Consider the following 13,650-nt stretch of genomic DNA (forward strand, 5'->3'; position numbering starts at 1 on the left):
GAAGAAAAACGACGGAAGCAGTGAAGACAATGCAAAGTTGAAGAATATGAATAATTGAGGAATTTCAACTTTTGGTGGTGGCGTGACCCGCCGTATAAGAATGATGATTTCAGACACCGCGTACAATTATCGTATGGTTCTGAGAATCAAATTCTTCGTTAATTTCTTCGCAGTAAGAGTGTTATTCTTCATTGATTGAAGAAAAATGTTTCTTCATGTGTTGCACATCTAAGTCCTCAATTTTGCATAAGTTTTAGGATGAGTGTCCTTTTCAAAGAACATTCGAAGATTCTAGGATATTTAGCTCACACCGCAACTTGCTAAATCTCTTCTCATCCAAGGGCTTTGTGAAGATATCGGCTAGCTATTCTTCAGTCTTCACATGCTCAATAGAAATTTCGCCCTTCAACACATGATCACGAAGAAAATGATCACGAATCTGAATGTGCTTTGTCTTCGAGTGCTGAACTGGGTTGTGAGCAATCTTGATGGCACTCTCATTGTCATAGAAGAGAGGCACATTCTTCATGTTGACACCGTAGTCCTTGAGAGTTTGCTTCATCCATAGCAATTGAGCACACCAAGAACCAGCGGCAATGTACTCAGCTTCAGCAGTAGATAGTGATACGCAGTTCTGTTTCTTCGAGGACCAACAGACCAAAGATCGTCCGAGGAAATGACATGTACCAGATGTTGACTTGCGGTCCACACGATCACTAGCATAGTCAGAGTCAGAATATCCAATGAGATCAAAAGCCGAGCCCTTGGGGTACCATAATCCAAGTGTTGGTGTGTGAGCTAGATATCGAAGAATATGCTTCACAGCCTTATGGTGTGATTCCTTCGGTGTAGCTTGAAATCGGGCACACATGCAAACACTAAGCATTATATCTGGCCTAGATGCACATAAGTACAATAAGGAGCCAATCATGGAGCGGTATACCTTATGATCAAAGTCGATACCATTTTCATTAGTGCACAAATGGCCATTTGTGGGCATAGGAATTTTGACGCCTTTGCAATCTTGCATGCCTAATTTCCTCAGTACATCCTTGAGGTATTTCTCCTGAGATATCAATATGCCATTGCATTGTTGACAAATTTGAAGACCTAAGAAGAATTTCAACTCTCCCATCATAGACATTTGATATTCTTCACTCATCATATAGGCAAATTCATCACTATAACGTTGGTCAGTATAGCCAAAGATAATATCATCAACATATATTTGGCACACAAACAATTCACCATCATAAGATTTAGTGAAAAGAGTAGGGTCGAGTGAACCGGGTTTGAAGCCTTTCTTCATGAGGAATTCCTTCAAGGTATCATACCACGCCCGTGGGGCCTACTTGAGGCCATAGAGGGCCTTGTTGAGTCTAAAGACTTTGTCAGGATTCTTTGGATCTTCAAAACCTGGGGGTTGAGCAACATATACTTCTTCCTCAAGCTTACCATTGAGGAATGCACTTTTCACATCCATTTGATATAAAGTGATATCATGATGGTTAGCATAAGCAAGTAATACGCGAATAGCCTCAAGTCTAGCAACAGGTGCAAAAGTTTCATCAAAATCAATTCCTTCAACCTGTGTGTAGCCTTGAGCTACAAGCCGTGCCTTATTCCTCACCACAAGGCCATTTTCGTCTTGCTTGTTGCGGTAGATCCACTTTGTGCCGATGATATTGTGCTTGCGAGGATCTGGGCGTTTGACCAGTTCCCAGACATTGTTGAGCTCGAACTGATGTAATTCTTCTTGCATGGCCTGAATCCACTCAGGCTCCAGAAATGCTTCATCTACCTTAGTGGGCTCTATGATAGAGACAAAAGCACAGTGCCCACAAAAGTTAGATAAATGTGAAGCTTTTGAGCGTGTGAGAGGACCTGGCGCATTGATGTCATTGATGATCTTTTCAACTTGCACTTCTTTTGCAATGTGAGGATGTGCTGGTTGTCGTTGAAGAATTTGATCAGCATTCTCTTCAGCATCATTTTCTTCAGTATTTTCTTCAGGTGCATTAGCTCGATGTTCTCCATGTTCTGGAATGAATTCTTCAGCAGATTCTTCAGTAGGAATGACATCCTCGGTAGCCTTGAACTTGATAGTTTCCTCAGGTGCTGGTTCATCTATCACAGTAGGTGGGTGCTCTCTTTGCGAGCCATTAGTTTCATCGAACCACACATCTACAATTTCAACAAACTTGTGAAGAACGTTGTTGAAGACTCTGTAGGTGTGTGAGTCCTTTCCGTAACCAAGCATAAAACCTTCATGTGCTTTCGGTGCAAATTTTGAGTTGTGATGACGATCTCTTATCCAACATTTAGCACCGAAGACTTTGAAATAACTTACATTGGGTTTCTTATAAGTGAGGAGTTCATAGGCAGTCTTCTTGAAGAATTTGTGAAGATATATTCTGTTGATGATGTGGCACGCAGTATCAATTGCCTCAGTCCAGAAACGATGAGGCGTTTTGTATTCATCAAGCATAGTGCGAGCCATCTCAGCAAGAGTCCTGTTCTTGCGCTCCACGACGCCGTTCTGCTGAGGAGTATAAGGAGCAGATAACTCATGAGTAATACCAAGTTCATCAAGATAGTCATCGAGACCAGAATTCTTGAACTCAGTGCCATTGTCACTTCTGATGTGCGTGATCTTCACACCAAAGTTGGTTGAAGCCCTCGAGGAAAATCGTTTGAAGACTTCCTGCACTTCATGTTTGTAAGTAACAAGGTGTACATGTATAACGAGAGTAATCATCAACAATAACAAAGCCATATTGAGATGCTTCATTTGAAACAGCAGAATAATGATTAGGACCGAAGAGATCCATATGAAGCAATTCAAATGGGCGAGTAGTGGTCATGATAGTCTTCGCTGGATGCTTGGCCTTTGTCATCTTTCCAGCTTCACAGGCTCCGCATAGGTGATCCTTGAGGAATTTGACATTCTCGATGCCAATGACATGCTTCTTCTTTGCAAGCGTGTGCAGATTCCTCATGCCTGCATGACCAAGTCGTCGATGCCAGAGCCAGCCTTCTGAAGCTTTTGCAAGTAAGCACACGGCTGGTTGTGGTCCTGTAGAGAAATCAACAATATACATGTCTCCTCTCCTAAAGCCTTCGAAGACTTTGGAATTGTCAGCTTCCATAACCACAACACAACGGTACTTGCCAAAGACAACAACCATATCATGATCACAAAGCATTGAGACAGACATAAGGTTGTATCCTAAGGACTCAACAAGCATGACTTTGTCCATGTGTCGATCCTTTGTGATCGCAACCTTACCTACACCCAATACCTGACTTTTGCCTTTGTCAGCAAAGATGATATGCTTCAGATGCGACGGAGATAATGGAGCATCCATCAATAGATTCTTGTCACCAGTCATGTGGTTTGTACATCCACTATCGAGGACCCACTCAGTGGCTTTGGGTTGATCATCCTGCAGATGAATTAGTGCAGCTTACAAACTCATATACTTCATCAGTGAAGAATATGACATCAATTCATCAGATCAATTTCATCAAGCAACAGAATAGATAAAGCAGTGTGAGGATGCGAGAAATGAAAGTTCATTTCTTCATGATTAGCCTGCGTCCTATCAGGCATACTCAGGTCTCCAGCAAATTCTTCAGACGATTACATATGTCTAGAGACCTGACCCTGCGTAAGAGATTAGTTATTTTTCTTCACCACCCACATCTGAAGGGGTGGTAAAGAGTTCATCACTCTGCGAGCTCCATATGAGAAGGATGGCATAGAAGCCAGTCCATTTCATTTCACATAAGAGGGGTTAGAATAAGCATAAGAGTAAGCAGAGAAATTCTTTGAGGACTTATGGACATAATGATTTGAAGAATAATGCACATATCCATAATCCTTAGATCTTCCCTGTGAAACAGATGGGTTAGCACGATGATGTTCATATGAGGAATTTGATCCATGTGAGGATTTTGGTCCGTATGAGGACTTGGATCCATATGAAGAATTTGGTCCATATGAAGAATTTGATCTGGGGTTCCTATTCTTCACAGGTGGTGTCATGATGACATTCACCTGAAGATTTTCAAGGCGTCTTTTGGGAACCCAGATTTTCTTCATAGGGGAACCGTTCCTGCAGTTAGTGCCAACATATCTAGCAAATACTTCACCATTCTGATTTTTGAACAGTTTGTAGTTGGAGTCAAATGACTCATCATCAGAATGAGGAGATTCACATGCAAATCTAGATAGGTTAGATGGATCAACTGGAGGTCCCTTTGCAGCAACCCATGTAGTTTTGAGGTACTGCTCAGGCTTCCAATATGTACCATTAGCATTAAGTTTCCTCTCAAAAGCAATACCCTCTTTCCTAGGGTTCCTGTTGAGGATCTTCTTTTTAAGCACATCACAAAGAGTCTGATGCTCTTTGAGGCTTTTGTACATGCCTGTCATGTACAATTCCTTCAGCCCTGCATCGTCAGTGATACTAGCAATGTCCTCAGATGAGGAATTAGTGATAGCAGAGGCATGTGAAGAATTTGAAACATTAGCAGCATTTGAACATTCAGGTGAAGAATTAGAAGATTCACGTTCAATGCATTTCAAACATGGAGGAACAAATTCTTCCTGAGAAGCGCTGATTTGTTGAGCAAGTAATGAATTGCGCTCCTTCTGAAGATCTTCATAACTCACTCTTAGCTTCTCAAGATCTTGCTTTCTTTGAAGAAATTCATAAGAAAGCTTCGCATGATCCGATAAGAGAGTGTTATGATGACTTTGAAGATTGTCAAGCTTGGACTGAAGTCTCTGAAGATTTTCAGTCAAAGTTTCAGAGCGATCCATTTCTTCACCCAACATATCATCACTTTTGTCTAGCATGTTTTGAACCTTTTCAAGAGCCCTTTGTTGTTTTACAGCAATCTTAGCAAGTTTAGAATAGCTGGGCTTAAGGTTTTCATCAGATTCATTCTCACTTGATTCAGAGGAGGTACATTTGAGTACCTTGGCACCCTTTGCCATGAAGCAATAGGTGGGGGCGTAGTCATCATCGCCTTCATCAGCCTTGTTGGTGAGGTCATTTTCTTCAGTGTTGAAGATAGACTTGCTGACAAATGCAGTAGCGAGAGCTAGGCTCGCCACTCCGGATTCGGACTCCTCAGATGTCTCCTCTTCCTCATTTTCTTCAGATTCAGCCTCAGAGTCCATTTCCTTGCCAATGAATGCCCTGGCCTTCTTGGAGCTGCTCTTCTTGTGATATGAAGGCTTTAAGGATTTTGATGATGAAGATTTTGTGGATTTCTTCTTTTTCTTCACATCATCAGAACTGTAATCCTTGTATTTCTTCTTCTTTGATTCCTTTTCCTACTGAGGACAATCTTGAATGTAATGTCCAGGTTTCTTGCATTTGTGACAGAGCCTCCTCTTATAGTCACTGGATGAGGAATCATTGCTCCTTGAGGGTCTTCCAAGGCGACCACGTCTTGAGAGCTTTTGGAACTTCTTCACGAGCAGAGCTAGATCATGGCTTAGTTCTTCAGGATCACCAAGGCTGCTACCAGAGTCTTCATCTTCGGACTCAGATACCGCCTTGGCCTTCAGTGCGCGTGATCTTCCATAGCTCGAACCATAGAGATCTCTTTTTTAGCAAGTTGGAACTCATGAGTATTTAGCCTCTCGAGAATATCAGCGGGATCAAGTGACTTGTAATCAGCACGTTCTTGTATCATCAATGCCAGAGTGTCAAATGAGGAATCAAGCGATCTCAGCAATTTCTTCACCACCTCATGGTCGGTGATGTCAGTGGCACCAAGTGCTTGAAGCTCATTTGAGATGTCAGTGAGGCGATCCAAGGTTTGTTGAACATTTTCATTTTCGAGTCTTTTGAAGCGATTGAAGAGATTGCGAAGAACATCAACTCGAGAGTCACGCTATGTTGAGACTCCTTCATTCACTTTGGACAACCTGTCCCAGATAAGCTTCACTGTCTTCAAAGCACTCACTCTGCCATACTGTCCTTTGCTTAGATGGCCACATATGATATTCTTCGCTTGAGAGTCGAGTTGCTTGAATCTCTTCACATCAGCAGCATTCAGAGAAGCTGTGACTGAGGGAACACCATTTTCCATGACATACCAGAGATTGTTATCAATTGCCTCAAGATGCATTCGCATCTTATTCTTCTAGTAGGGGTACTCCGTCCCATCGAAGGTAGGACACCCAGCAGAGACCTTGATCATACCTGCGGTTGACATAACTAAAACTCTAGACGGCTAAACCAAAATCACACAGAACAAGGGAGTAGCTTGCTCTGATACCAATTGAAAGTGCATTATATCGACTAGAGGGGGGGTAAATAGGCGATTTTTATGAAATTCTTCACTGAGGAATTTACCGGTGAGGAAATTCCTTAGTGAAGAACTACTAGCAGCGGAATAAGTACTCAAAAATAAACATAACAAAATACAAGCATAGTCATCATGATGAAATGAAGACAGGCACAGAGTACAGGTAGAGTAAGCACAGGATAACACAGGATGAAGACAAACAGACTAAAGAAATTGAACTGAGGAAATTGAGAAAGTCTTCAGTCAAAGTCTTCAAGCACAGATATGAACAAGCACACAACACAGTTATGAGGAAATGAAAGAGTTGAGGAAATAGAACCAGTAAGCTTGGTGAAGACAATGATTTGGTAGACCAGTTCCAACTGCTGTCTCAGTTGTACGTCTGGTTGGAGCGGCTGGGTATTTAAACTCGAGGACACACAGTCCTGGACACCCAGTCCTGAACACGCAGCTCAGGACACCCAGTCCTCACCGTATTCTCCTTGAGCTAAGGTCACACAGACCTCGCCCAATCACTCGTGGTAAGTCTTCAGGCGACTTCCAAACCTTCACAAACTTGGTCACTCAGCGATCCATAATTCCTCTTGGATGCTCTAGACCGTGACGCCTAACCGTCTGGAAGAAGCACAATCTTCAAAGGTAACAAACATCAGATCCATGTAGGATCAATCTCTTCAGTGATGCTCAATCACTTGGGGTTTGTAGGTGTTTGGGATTGGGTTTTTCGTTTTTCCTTACTTGATGATTTTCGCTCAAAGTCCTTGGAGGATGGGTTGCTCTAAAATGACAAGTGTCAGTTTCTCTCGGAGCAGCCAACCAGCTAGTGGTTGTAGGGGGCGGCTATTTATAGCTTAGGGAGCAGCCCGACATGATAAGACATAAATGCCCTTCAATGATATGACCGTTAGGTGGATAGATATTTTGGGACAGCTCGCGCATAGCACAGCAATAGTCGGAATTTTGAGTAGCACAATCCTCAGGGCTATCATGTTCCTCACTGTGTAGGCAATCCGCACTGGCTAATTCCTAACTCCTCAGTCAGAACAAAGTCCTCAGAGACCAGAAGAATTCCGTCTCTGTCATTGAAGAATATGACTGGACTGTATGAGATTTCCAATGGCTTCACTCGAAGGGATTGGTAGGTATAGGATTTTGAGTTGAGCATCACATGGAAATTTTTCCTTTGTATTTCCTCGACCCCCTTTAACGGTACGGTGTTTCCTATGACTCAAGAAAGAGAAAATGAAACTACGAAAACAAAAGTCTTCATGCTTCATATTCCTCAAATGAATACCAAGTCTTCAAGGTCACACCAATTTCTTCACTTTCAAAGTCTTCAGAAATCCAAAGTCTTCAGTCGAAGAACTTCATTTTTAGGGGTCTACTTTCTCTGTAAATATCAAACTCCTCATTGACTTATAGACCTGTGTACACTCACAAACGCATTAGTCCCTTGCACTTACAGGCACGAAACCTGTTTGCAAACGTCCTTACAAGCTTGGACCAGAAGAGTTGAAGGAGCTGAAGAAACAACTCGATATTCAAGAGCATATGGGCCTCATCCGACCAAGTTCTTCTCCATGGGGTTGTGGTGTTCTTTTTGTCAAGAAGAAGGATGGAACGGACCGACTTTGTGTCGACTACCGCCCATTGAACAAGAAGACCATAAAGAACAAGTACCCACTTCCCAACATCAATGAGCTATTCGAACTACTCAAGGGTGCGCAAGTATTCTCCAAGCTTGACCTCCGTATGGGCTATCATCAGATTCACATTCGTGAACAAGACATCCCCAAGACAGCATTCAGAACAAGCTATGGTTCCTATGAATACACTATCATGTCTTTTGGCCATGTCAACAGTCCTCCAACATTCTCTCGCATGATGAACTTCATCTTCAACCCCTACAGAAATGACTTCGTTTTGGTCTATCTCGATGACATTCTGGTCTTTTCCAAGAACAAGGAGGACCATGCCAAGCACTTGAGATTGGTGCTGAACAAACTCAGAGAACATCAGTTCTATGCGAAGTTTTCAAAGTGCGAGTTTTGGCTCGATGAGGTTCTCTACCTTGGGCATATAATCTTCGCCTAGGGCATAACTGTTAATCCTGAGAAGGTGTCTGCAATTGTGAATTGGGAACCGCCTCAGAGTGTGAAGCAACTCCGCAGTTTCCTTGGGCTCGCAAGCTATTGTCGAAGGTTCGTTGAGAATTTCTCTAAGATCGCGAAGCCTCTTTCCAACCTTCTCCAGAAGCATGTGAAGTATGTCTGGACGCCTGAGTGTGACATTACCTTCAACACCCTCAAAGAGAAGTTAGTCACAGCTCTAGTTCTGACTCCTCCTGATGAATCCAAACCATTCGAGATTTTCTGTGATGCTTCCCTGCAAGGTCTCGGTGCTGTGTTAATGCAAGAGAAGAAAGTTGTGGCTTATACCTCTTGCCATTTGAAGCCCAACGAAAAGAACTACCCCACTCATGACCTCGAGTTGGCGGCAGTTGTCCATGCTCTTTTAACATGGAGACATCTCTTGTTGGGAAGAAAAGTGGACATCTTCACTGATCATAAGAGTCTCAAGTACATCTTCACTCAGCCCAACCTCAACCTCAGGCAGACTCGTTGGGTCGAGAGGATTCAAGAGTATAACCTGAGTATCGAATATACTCTAGGCAAGGCCAATGTCATTGCTGACGCTTTGAGCAGGAAGGCTTGCTGCAACAGTTTGATTCTCAAGCCCTACCAACCGGAGCTTTGTGAAGCTTTCCGCAAACTTAATCTCCAAGTTGTTCCTCAAGGATTCCTTGCCAACCTCCAAGTCTCTCCTACTTTGGAAGATCAAATTCATGTGGAAGATCAAATTCGTGAGGCTCAACTTCTTCATGCTATGGTGAAGAAGGTGAAGATTGGGATTGCCAAGAGCCAACCCAAGTACAAGTGTTATCATCTTGATGACAAGGATACTCTATTCTTTGAGGATCGCATTGTTGTTCCTAAGGGTGACCTTCGTAAAGTCATTATTAATGAGGCTCACAATTCACTCCTGTCTATTCATCCTGGAAGTACAAAGATGTACCATGACCTTAAGCAGTCGTATTGGTGGACTCGAATGAAGCGCGAGATTGCTCAATTCGTGAATGAATGTGATGTCTGCAGAAGAGTGAAAGCAGAACACCAACGGCCAGCTGATCTCCTCCAACCTCTTGCCATTCCAGAATGGAAGTTTGACCATATTGAGATGGACTTCGTGACTGGATTTCCCAAGTCCAAGCGTGGCAATGATGCTATCTTCGTTGTCATCGACAAGATCACTAAAGTGGCTCATTTTCTTCCTATCAAAGAATCTATCATAGCATCTCAGTTGGCAGAGCTAAATACCTCCAGGATTGTCTCTCTACATGGCATTCCGCAGTTGATATCTTCAGATCGTGGGAGCATCTTTACCTCTAAGTTCTGGGATTCTTTTCAGAAGGCCATGGGCACCAACATTCGCTTCAGCACAGCCTTGCATCCGCAAACTAGTGTCCAAGTCGAGCGAGTCAATCAAATTCTTGAAGATATGCTCAGGTCTTGTGTCATTTCTTTCGGTATGAAGTGGGAAGATTGTCTTCCATATGCCGAGTTCTCCTATAACAACAACTTCCAAGCAAGTTCGGGCAAGGCCCCATTCGAGATTCTCTATGGAAGAAAGTGTCGTACTCCACTTAACTGGTCAGAGACTGGTGAACGCCAACTTCTTGGCAATGACTTGATCACAGAGGTTGAAGAAATGTGCAAAGTCATTCGTGAAAATCTCAAAGCTACGCAATCGCGTCAGAAGAGTTACTATGATAGCAAGCATCGTGACTTGGCTTTCGAGATCGGAGACCATGTCTACCTCTGCGTCTCTCCAATGAAAGGTACTCGTTGCTTCGGTATCAAAGGGAAGCTTGCCCCTAGATATGTGGGTCCTTTCAAGATCATTGGCAAAAGAGGCGATCTTGCCTATCAACTTGAGCTTCCATCCAACTTTGCAAATGTGCACGACGTGTTTCAAGTGTCTCAGCTTCGCAAGTGTTTCAAGACTCCTGACCACACCATCAACTTCGAAGAGATTGATCTCCAAGAAGATCTGTCTTATCATGAGCATCCCGTTGCTATTCTTGAAGAAACTAAGCGCAAGACTCACAACAAGTCTATCAAATTCTTGAAAGTGAAGTGGTCACATCATTCCGACCGTGAAGCCACCTGGGAACGCGAGGACCACCTCCGTTTCGAATATCCGGAGTTTTTCCAGTACTAGATCTCGGGACGAGATCCTTTCGTAGTGGTGGAGTGTTGTAACGCCCCGTATGTAACTTGCCATATTTGTATTCCAACTCTTGCCATTTTCGGCAGTAAGTTATGAGATTCCCTCGTGGTTGGGTTTTGTCTTCGTTTTGCTTTTGTCCTTGTCATGCATCTCATATCATGTCATCATGTGCATCGCATTTGCATACGTGTTCGTCTCATGCATCCGAGCATTTTCCCCGTTGTCCGTTTTGCATTCCGGCACTCCTATGTCCTCCGGCGTCCCCTTTTGCCTCTTTTCGTGTGCGAGTGATAAACATTCTCGGATTGGACCGAGACTTTCCAAGCAGCCTTGGTATACTACCGGTAGACCGCCTGTCAAGTTTCATGTCATTTGGACTTCGTTTGATACTCCAACGGTTAACCGAGGAACCGTAAAGGCCTCGTGTGTGTTGCAGCCCAACAGCTCCCCAAAGTGGCCCAAAAACCAGCTAAACCCGCTCCATCATCTCGGTCGTTCGATCACGATCGCGTGGCCGAAAACCGCACTCCATTTGGAGCTTCCTAGCTCCTTCTATGTATAAATAGGCCTCCCCCTCCTTCATTTTCGAGTCCAAACCCTAGCTTCTTTTCCCCTCTCCGCCGCCGGACGAAATCCACCGGCCGGACGTGTCCAATCCTCCACCGCCGCCATGTGTCAGCACTGGATTCACCGCCGCCACGCGCCCACTTCCCCGCGCGCCGGCCCGCCGGGCCCAGGCGGGGACCGCCTGGCCCGAACCGCCGCCGCCTGCGTCCGAGAGGGACCCCGCCGCCCAGCCACCGGACCCCGCCGCCTTGTTCGCTGGACGCCGCCGCCCTGTTTGCCGGACATCGCCGCCCAGCTCGTCGACCGCGCCCCGTCGTCCCCGGCGTCGTCCCACGCCGTCCGCAGTTTTTTCAGTATGTTTAGGCATCTTCATCATGTTGTAACTTTGCATCTGTTGCTCCGTTTTGCCCGTGTGATATATCAAATTGTTCGCCTGGATGTGCTCTTCATTTCTTTCCATTGCACCATGTTCATTTGAGTTCATCTTGATGCTCTAAATGTTGTTGCAAGGATGCTATGTAATGTTAGTTTCTTTTTCTTAACAGATTATGGACATTTGTCATTTTTGCCATGTTTAATGTGTGCCTCCTATGAACTTGAGCTCTACATGTGTTTTGGGATATGCCATGCCATCTTTAAAGGGGTGTATTCCATGTATTTTTTTGATCAATGTGGTGACTAGCACAAGCATGCAAAGTAGCTCTCGTGATGTTGCTGATTTCAGGGACTTGGAATTCTTGTAAGTCTTTTCCCTGATAACATTTTTTATGCCATGTATTCTTGTTGCTACAGAGTGATCCATGCCTCTTTTGAGCATGTTCAGTAAGGATGATTTGAGATATTGCTATGTTCTACCCATCCATGTCTTTGTTTGCAATTATGGAGTAACCTAGCATGACTCAATCGTGCTCTACTTTTGCTATAAATGTTCCTGACAGATTGTTTACATGTTAATCAATTTTGCCGAGGTTGTTGTAGTTGATCCTTGCATGCTATGAGAGTGCTCTTGCCATGGTTAGCTTATTTATCATGTATACTTGCTGGGTGTATGCTTAGCTTGTCATGCAATGCCTTGTGGTGAGTGCATCGAGCTCGCAAGCATGCCTATGTAACTCTGTTTTTGCCATGTTCCAGTTTTTTGCTAAGTCTGAATCTGTTAACGAAACTTGCTATGTTTACATGGGTGCCATTGTATCTTCTGATCCTTTTTGGCTTATGGTCAGTAAGGGACTTTTGTTATATGCTTTGAGTAGTTTCATTCCATGATTTGCTTTGCCATGTTATGTTCCTGTAACATGTTGTTATCTTGCTCTAAACATTGCTTCCTGATGTTAAATCTTGACATGTTATTTTCACCAAGTCTGTGAACCTGATATCTTTTGCACTTTTGCCATGCTTGTTTGAACCTGCTATTGTGTGATTTAGCCGTAGCTCAGTGTTCATCTTTTGTCAAGAATCTTGAGTGCATCACTTCAATGTGCTTTGTTGCTATGTTAGAGTGCAGTAGCTTATTTTGCTTGGTGCATTTAGATGGCATCATGCTGTTAATCGCAGATTGGTGCCATTATTGTTTTGCTTGCCATTTGTAAACCGTGCATCCGATTCCGGTGATCTTTATATCGATTTCGACCGAAATCAACTCATCTTTCCAGCGGCACTCTTGGTTTTCCAAGTTGAGGCCTGGTTCAATCTTTTCCTTCCGGAGCACGCATATGCATTACATATCACATCCCGCATATCATGCCATCTTTTGCATCATGTTGCTTGCGCATTGCACCGTGGTTGATCGTGGTTCCCTTTTCTTGTGTTATTTCTTTGGGTAGAGCCGGGAGACGAGTACGTGATCGAGAAACCCGTTGAGTACGCTTACGAGGATCAAGCTTACGTCAACTCGGAGAACTTTGCAGGCAAGATGACCATACCCTCGAAATCACTTCTATCTTTGCTTTCTAGTTGCTCGCTCTATTGATATGCCTATGCTACGATACCTACCACTTGCTTATCATACCTCCCATATTGCCATGTCAAACCTCTAACCCACCTTGTCCTAGCAAACCGTTGTTTGACTATGTTACCGCTTTGCTCAGCCCCTCTTATAGCGTTGTTAGTTTCGGGTGAAGATTGGAGTTTGTTCCTTGTTGGAACATGTTTATTGTTGGGTAATCACTATTATATCTTGTCTACTTTAATGCATCTATACACTTGGGAAAGGGTGGAAGGCTCAGCCTTACGCCTGGTGTTTTGTTCCACTCTTGCCGCCCTAGTTTCCGTCATACCGGTGTTATGTTCCATGATTTTGCGTTCCTTACATGGTTGGGTTATAATGGGAACCCCTTGACAGTTCGCCTTGAATAAAAATCCTCCAGCAAGGCCCAACCTTGGTTTTACCATTTGCCACCTAGCCTTTTTCCCTTGGGTTCCATGGACTCAAGGGTCATCTTTATTTTTTAAATCCCCGGGCCA

Source organism: Triticum dicoccoides, chromosome 2A (genome assembly GCF_002162155.2).
Source record: "Triticum dicoccoides isolate Atlit2015 ecotype Zavitan chromosome 2A, WEW_v2.0, whole genome shotgun sequence".
Taxonomy (NCBI): Eukaryota; Viridiplantae; Streptophyta; class Magnoliopsida; order Poales; family Poaceae; genus Triticum; species Triticum dicoccoides.